Consider the following 9,083-nt stretch of genomic DNA (forward strand, 5'->3'; position numbering starts at 1 on the left):
AGAGGAATAGCAGGAGCATCCCACCCCCTGTGCCCTGCCAGTCAGGAGCAGGTGTCTGGAAGTCCTATGGAACTGCTATTCCTCCAGCTGCAGAAGGCCGGGTTCCACATGCTGCACAGAAACACAGGCACCACGGAGCATCCGTCTGCAGAAAGTCTGGATGATGAATGGATGCGAGTGGCTGCCTCCTGAACTGCTGTTTGAGAGCCATTGAGAGTTGTCCCACCACAGTTCCTAGAGCCCATCTGAGGAATGTACAGCACACTACATGCTTGAGAGATCATACCTGCTACAGGCAATAGGAGAGGATAGAACTGTTTTTGTGTTGTGATGTGCAATCATCCGAGCCATTTCTGTTTGTTTCTTGTTTCAACCACCTGTAGTGAAATGGCTGAACCCAGCATTTTGAAACTTTATTTTTGCTTGATCTTCAGTAGTGCCTATTTTATTACTTGCCAAATGAAATACAACTGTCTGATGTATGGGTCTATAAAAGGATTACCTTAAAAAAACATAACAAAAAAAGTTCAATATTAAATATTTGTTATAATATATAATTAATTAAGAATAATGAAACCCTATACTGCAACTACAGGTACATGTTTACTTCTGAACAATGCGTCCACAGCCATGGAAAATGAGATTTGTAGTTACGACAAGCAACATATCTGTCTGTACTGCCTAACAGAATTACGTTGGTATTCCTCTCCATCTGTTACACTGTATAAAACTGGTTGAGCTCCACTGGAGAAATGTCATGAATTTACTGGGTCTCGCCAATGGTAGTTAGGTATTGGTTAATTATTTGAATATCTGCAATTATTTCTCTGTCCTCAGTTGACATTGATGTAAAAATCTTTGGTTAGTTTTTATTATTAAATGAACAGCAGTAGTGTGGAGTAGTGGTTAGGGCTCTGGACTCTTGACCGGAGGGTTGTGGGTTCAATCCCCAGTGGGGGACACTGCTGTTGTACCCTTGAGCAAGGTACTTTACCTAGATTGCTCCAGTAAAAACCCAACTGTATAAATGGGTAATTGTATGTAAAATAATGTATAATGTGATATCTTGTAACAATTGTAAGTTGCCCTGGATAAAGGCGTCTGCTAAGAAATAAATAATAATAAATGGTTTGTGTTAGAGGCTATCTTGCTCAATGTTGTAATTGATTTAATTTTTTCTTGTAAAAATTACATAAAATCATGACTTACTAATACTAAAATAAGTATTCAGTTGATCTTTGCTTGACTTGTCTAATACCTCTACCAACTGTGGAGTAGTTTCCACAACTGTATAAAGCTGAGCCTCCTCTTCCCTAAAAGCCTGTCATCTTTCTCCTGGAAGGTCAATATTACATCCAATACTTAATGCAATATTGTGCAGCACAACATGCTAGGAATATATATGGCTGACCTTTAGCAGAGTGTACTGTTAGGCCCCACCGGAGAGCATCTGAAATGCATTTTAAAAATCCCAAATGTCCACTCAATGGCACTCAATGGCATGGTTATACCTCTATTCAGCAGGAGAAAGCGCAGTCACTACTTCAGTCAGTTGTCTGCAATCAGCAACCTTTCAGACCTGTCATCCTGCACCAGCACAACTGCCACCTCTGAATTAGCAAGGCTGCAAATCTGTCATAGGATTTTCACATGATCACAAAAGGCCTAGTTAAGTTTTAAACAAAAAAGTAATGCTTTTGTATCTTGATCCTATTCAAAGGATTTGAAGAAATGTATTAGCTCCCTTACACCCTTTACTAAATCACCAGTGACTTCATATTCTGTGAAGTTTAAGATAGCCTTCAGTGTTATCTACAGTTCTTTGAAATGAACCAGTGGCATAAATGTTAGTGCAACTGACACTTTCACTGCTACAGGCAACGAATGACACTTTCCAGCTCAATCTCCAGAGGAGCCTGCAGGAACTATACATGTCACTTAATGTTTGGTTTAAAGGCTTGCCTTGGTTCTAAAAGACACAGAAACACCCACACCCCTGGTTTATGGGGAGTTATAATTTTGGCAGCTGTTATTTCACGTTCCATCCTAAATACAGTACAAATGTTTAAACAGCTTTGGGTGTTTTTGTTACTATAAATGAAAAGCTCTTCCAAAGCCAGACTGTACATATGTCCAATAAAATAGCAGGCTGGGCTCCAATTAAAGGTAAGAGGACCAATTAGTGTATTGATTTTGGAGGGTCTTGTTAATTAAGTTCCACTTTCACTCAATCAATATCTTGCTAGCCCCTAATCCTTCCACATAAAAGCATATTCCAATTTATCTGCACTTCAATCTCAATCAAACACTTTCTGGATATTCTAACTTTTTAAACAAGAAAAGTTCCATTAGTTTGTCATTTGCAGCATAAAAGACAGGGAGAATTTAAAGCAGAAACGTCTACATGTTTTAATTTATTCTCAACACCCAGCACATTAAAGTGGCTTGTACACTGCTAATAGGGTTAATAAAGATTGCCCGTGCATATTTAAGTGTGCATCATTTCATGATCCACTCTACTTCCCCAGCCATTCCCTCTGCAGTGGGGAGCGGTTTACCTGAAGGTCTTATAAGATTGAAACTAAAGCTGATATTGTTATTTCCAGCTGGGAATGCATATATCCAATGACAGGGGTATAGTGGAGACATCTGTCTGGCTGAATGCCAAATATTTTTAATTACATTTTGTTATATACTTTTAATACTGAAATACCATAATGACTGTCAGCCATTTCTTAGTTTAAAAATCTAATACACTTTACACGTCACATAATGTACAGTGTTATTATCTTGTTTTTGTTGGAGGAGACCATTCTCATGACATCTTATGTCCCTTAATCTTGGAATAATATGCTTTAAAACACAGGAAACTCACACGCAAGACTGCCCCGGTCACTACAGATCCCAGTATGAACCCTCAGAACATGTAGGGCATTGTCTTGCAAAGCATCTGAAAGTCTTTATATTATTTATTGAGTTTTAAGGATTCTTTATAGAAATCAGATCAATGCTATATAGAGCCTCAAAAACTATTCCCATGCAATTCTCAGTTTTTTAATAAAAAGTATTTTATTTAATAGCAGTACATTTTTTCTGATGATCTTTTTATCATTTTTGTAAGAAATTCAACCAGGGTTTTGCCCTAAACACATAAGTGAACATATAACAATTATAACAAGAAAACTATTCTGTACTGTGACGGGGTGCCCACCCCATGTGTATATTTATTTATGTATGTATTTTCATTTGTATTATTATTATATTATTGGTGTGGACTGCAACCGTTCATCATTATTATTAGCCGGTTTTATAAAGTGTAGTTGGCGTGGATGGGTTTAAACCTCCATCCCTATAGATCTCGTGGGAATAATAAAGTAATTATTTGATTAATATGTAATTAAGGCTCCAGCCACATAATATGTCCTTGTGCCGTTTGTTTTGTGCTGTGTTTGTTTATATACAGTCTTTATTATTTAATAAATGCTGGGCACCGCCATTGCGCTCAGCTTCACCCGTAATCCACTCTCACTGTGTCCATTACTTCCTGGTTCTGACGTCCCCACTCCAGCCAGTCAGCTTCCAGCTCTAGCAGGCTTCTATCTTGCCATTATGAAAGCTCAGTTCACATCTATTGGACAGCAAATACTAAACAAAAACACAATTAGTCCACCTGCAATTGAGCTCAGTATCTTTCAATAACACCAAAAGAAGACACATGCAATTTAGTAATATCACTCCATTAAGATATCTGGCACTGTTCAGATAAACTATAAGCAGCTCTGACAAGTGAAAATTTGGTTTAATTGATATATATATATATATATATATATATATATATATATATATATATATATATATATATATATTTTTTTTTTTTTTCTAATTATGTATGTAATCCTTTATGGACATTTTCGGGACTATTTTCCTAAAACTTTTCTCTGTGGACAAGTATATGACAAATCATTACAAGTTCAAGGTAAATCTAGATTTTAGTGTTATTTTATTTTATTTTTATAAAATAATGAGAACAGTCATTTTCTAATGGTGATAGTGCCCTCTGGATGAAGGCTCAACCGTGTGGTAGTTGACCTTGACTTTCATTAGCAACTTCGGACGCATAACTCCAGACCCAGTCAACTACCCCGTGGTAGAGCCTTTATAGACAGGCACTAGTGCTTAATCGTAGGACATACTTTAAGCAGGACATATTGTTTGTTGAGCTGTTTTGCAGTATGGGCAAGTTAGGTCTGGCAGGAATGTATAAAATGGATATAATAGATTAGGAATTGAGAATGTGCTCAGACATCAAGAGTAGGGAGCGACCAAGCCCCTTATCTGTGCTGTAAATTAGGTTTCTGCCTGGTTACAGTTGGATAGTAAATGTGGGATTCACTGCTTCTAGTCATTTATTTTTTTCTTTTTAATGGGTCTGCCCTTCAATATACACCCACACAGATTCACTTGTTGACCTCCAAATTGCCTCTTTTGCTTCATTTGGCAGCAGGTGGTCTATAAATGTGGTGACCAAGTAATTTCGATGTCCTGGCACAGCTATCCCTCCTGTAATGAGTAAAAAAAAAAAAAAAATTAAAGAAGAAAAATAAAATGTGTCTACCTAGGCCCTTACATATAAAATTGTATTTTATGGAATTTCTACATAGATGAAAATCGCTTAATTAAAAAGAACACTACTACCTACTAGCACACTAATCACTTATCAGGCACCCAGGGATTGAATGAACACATTAAACAGTGCCTTAATTATATGGAAAACTCTAGAAGGTTGCCTCAACAGTAATTAAAACTACACCAGAGAAAAGGAAGGAAATTATTTTTATAATGAAAAATCAAGTGATTCAGTACAGAAAGTGCTTCACTTGTAATCAATCAGTGATGAACAATGTGGCACAGTGACATTCCCCCGAGGAAATCTCAAACCTTTTTCTGCAGATTGGTTTACAGGGTCCACACAAGTTGTGCTTTGGATAGGTATGATTTTGTCCTCCATTCCAGTCCAGCTAATCTTTATTAGTACCATATATTTAGTTGGCACTTCCTTGTGCCTCAGTCCAAAAAAGCAACTGTATCATAAAAATCATTTTTTCATAACAGCTTTTTTAAATAATTCACTGCTGCAAGTCGTTCTTTTGAACCTTGCTAAAGTCTATTGTATTGTTTCAGTGAGGCAAAATATGTTTGCTGGGCTTCACCAAGTAACTGCCTCAGGAGAACTAATTTTACAAAATCCTTCTGTTCACGCCAAGACATAAATCCTGGCATCTGCAGCACTGCTGTCTTGGTGTCGACTCCACAGGTTAGACTGACGCATGCGGGCATTAAGTCTACATTGGCAATAATGTACTGTATTTCAGAGATAAAACTCGTCAGGGAGCCACGAATAATTGAAGTTGCGGATTAATGTGTAAACAATAAGGCACGACAGGGTGTGTGATAAACTCTAATATCACCACGTCCTGGGTGTGTTGCAAATTATAGAAAGATCTGCCTGCTCCTGTCACTGAAGCTGGCACGCTTACTGTTTTTAAAACAAGACTGAAAACCTATTTTTACAAAATAGCTTTTATATCTTAGTTTTCATATTTTACAATCAAAACAGATTTTTTTTTTTTAATTCCAATTTTATTTATTTATTTTTAACTATTTTAAATCATTCAATTTCTACAAACTAGCCTTTTTATCTTAGTTTTTCAAATATCTTGGTTCTATAATGCATCTTTTCTGACAGGACCACAATAAATACAATGTAAATAGTTAAAGTTCGGGAAGACTTTCACTGTGGTGATTCAGATTGTCAGGGATACCTTAGAGATTCTCTTTCATTCAGCAAAAAAAATGGGTAATACAGTCAGCCAGTTTGATCCTTTTCATATTCACAGAAGCACAAGTAAAAAGGCAAAATTGATTGTCCCCAGTCCGAAAGACTTTTGCAATACAGTTCAATGCATACTGGTAAGTGGTTTAAACCCCCAGCGTCAATGGTGTATTTCAATAAGCATTGATTTTTCCAATGGAAAGGCTTCCAGCGTTACAAACATCAAATAAATGCAGAGGTTTTATTAGATTTTGACAAGCATGAGTTGAACGTATTAGAAAGTATTAGATTCTGGGGATATATGGGGATGTCTGTATGTCCATACATTTGTCCATCTGTATGTCACACTTACATTGTTGCATAAAGCTGGAAAACCTCTTAATAAATTGTGATGAAACTTGGTAATATCCTTATTTAGCATAAGTTATTGGGAGTTTGAGATTGTGGATATATAGGGGGGTGTCAATCGGTTTGTACATCCGTCCGCCTGTGTGTTAATATTGCAAAATCTGGGATCCATCCTGCATATTGAGACTTGTTTATGGAACACGTTATGAAATGCAAATACATATTCAGTTCGCCCTGTGGAAAAAAAGTTATTATCATCTAGTAGATCTTGAATGAATACAACAGATATTAAGTAATTTACATGGGTTGATTATAATCAAGCAATGTAAAATACTTAATATCCAGGGTACTCATTCAAGACAGAGCTACAAGATAATTGCTGTAAACATATTTGTTACAGTAAACTTATAACCAAAAAGTAATATTGCCAAAAATAATAATAATATCCCCCTCATTGTAAACACATCATAACTAGAACATTTTAAATCAGAACCTATTGTTATATCAAAACTGACATCCAAACATGTTTTGCAGACAATATTCCATCTGTACTCTCAGATGTGCGGACATGCTTCAATGCGTACCGGATATTAATAACTGACAGCACAAGCAGATGCTACAAAAACCCACACTGTATCTTCCAAGCCATCACAGATCTGTCATATTGAAAGCCATTACATTATGCAATGGCATTCTTTATAGTTTTACATCAACTTTATTATTGTACGCTCCCAGAATTTGAGAAACCCTGCAAACGCCCATAATCAATCATTTGCTTTTAAATGCAAAGAGACAGGATCTTTCCGAAAGTACAAGAAAGAGAAAAGCTGTTTCCAGATATATCATGGCCAGCTTGCAGACAAGTAGCTCCACTGCAAATAGAGCACATTGTGTATACTGTAGATTCCTCAAGCTGCTGTTACCATCCAAGTGAGGAGACAGCATGGTTAAGTGTTAGAATATTTAGTTAAGAGAATATATATGCTAACACTTAAGAAATGTGGCCCGGGATCTTGCCTTTTGGCCTAAAAGGAACCTTCCTCCTACGAGGTGACCAAATCCAGGTGTTGGGATCCAACGATCCCTGAAAAGGAGATGTAGCTCCAAAGGAAGTGGAGGGGAGGAGGAAGAGGAAAGAAACGTCATGACAGAAGGATGGCAGTAACTCCCAGCTTTTAAACACCTGGGGTAAACCAATGATGGAAGAAGAAGGGTCGTCATTTTTACCATAGCAGCAAGCCTTTAATTGGTTATATTGAATGCTCCATTAGTTGACGAGGATCTTAGACACCAACTCTTAACGTTAAATGGTTAATTATCAATGCAAAACAAGTGTTAGTTTAGCTTTCAGTACATTATTTTCTCTTTCAATCTGATTAAACCTATTTATAATTAATTATTTTCTATGCTTATTAACCAGAAAAAAAAATAGTTCTGAAGCCCGTGCAACACTAAACTTCTACATCAGCCTTGTGGAGTCTGTTTATGAGCATTTTTTTCTAGTAGTTAGTAAGCATAGGAAATAATTGTCTAAACAAAAACAAAGCGTTACATACTCGCATAATTCCAGTTATATTCTAAATGTAAATTTGCGTAATAATATGGATATCACATTTGGGATTGTTAGAGATGACAAACTTCCTCTGGCTCAGGTTTCTATGTATTTATAATAAGCCTACCTCTTTGAAGCTAAGCTTTTGACTATTAATTTCTATTAACAGATCACAGCAGAGTGCAATAACTCAATTAATAAGGAAAAGTGCTTCATTACAGTAATTTTCACCCAGAAGTTTCCTATTTCAAAACTGTCAAGCAATACTAAAAAGCCCATGATTCACAATCATTATTAAAGTTAATGCTATCCAGTGACAAAGCTGAAATTGAACAGGTTGATCCTCCTTTACTTTTCATGCCAAATTAAACTTTTTCAGGAAGCCATGGACGTGACTTGCAATACGAAGAGAACAAATTACTGACTGTACTGAATTTTACCGGAGTACTTGTGCACGCATCTTCGTAACATAAATCAGCCCGACCTCTCACAGCAACCCTCAACATAATAAATAAAAATCAAAATGTACATACTGTATTATACTATATTTATTATACATTTTTAAATTTAGGCACAAATTATCCTCTATATAATTCAATCAATACAGTGTTTTAAAATTGCAGTCATTTACTTAAAGAAATATACAAGTTGTCAAAACCAACCAACTTCATTGGCTAAGTAGGTGCTGCTCTTCATAAGTTAGAAGTTAGTTGATTGAACTTCTCAACGAACCCTCAACTTGAACGCTCAACTTTTGGGCATTAGTTCTTTTTGGACAACCATTGGGTACACATTTATTAGATCTTTTGGTATGGGAGTAGATCAGATTAGGTTTACAAATTGTTGAAATGTGGGTTGGAGTGAGCATCTGGTTGGTAGCACAGACAGATGGACAGACTAGATTTTTCAATTGAAATACCGCTACATCACATTTGGCATCTGATATGGTGCAACCTTTCTGGCCCCAAATTGGTTAAAATAGTTATCTGTACATGACGAGGATTTCCATCTTCACACCAGAAGACTTTTATATGAGCCAGACAAGAGCCAAGAGCATTCCAGCTTCCCACAAAGATTGAACTTGTAAAGCGATTTACAACGTGTTAATCTTTTAAAGCCTGTAGAGTTCTGGGATTCAGTAGCCATTGTATTCACTGTTGCAGTGAGTTGAAGTTTCAGGTTTCAAGAGTCAAGAGTCCCAAAGTTAAGTTGCTTGTTTATCACTGCCATTGCAGAGCCACATGGAAGAAAAAGGGCATCCAGTCTTGAATTTCAGATTTGAGAGGGATCAGGACTTTTGTTTTTGACCAAACTATTTTGCAAAAAGTAAATAAACCCATACTCTGCAGA

This window comes from Acipenser ruthenus, chromosome 2 (assembly GCF_902713425.1).
Source record: "Acipenser ruthenus chromosome 2, fAciRut3.2 maternal haplotype, whole genome shotgun sequence".
NCBI classification, from domain to species: Eukaryota; Metazoa; Chordata; class Actinopteri; order Acipenseriformes; family Acipenseridae; genus Acipenser; species Acipenser ruthenus.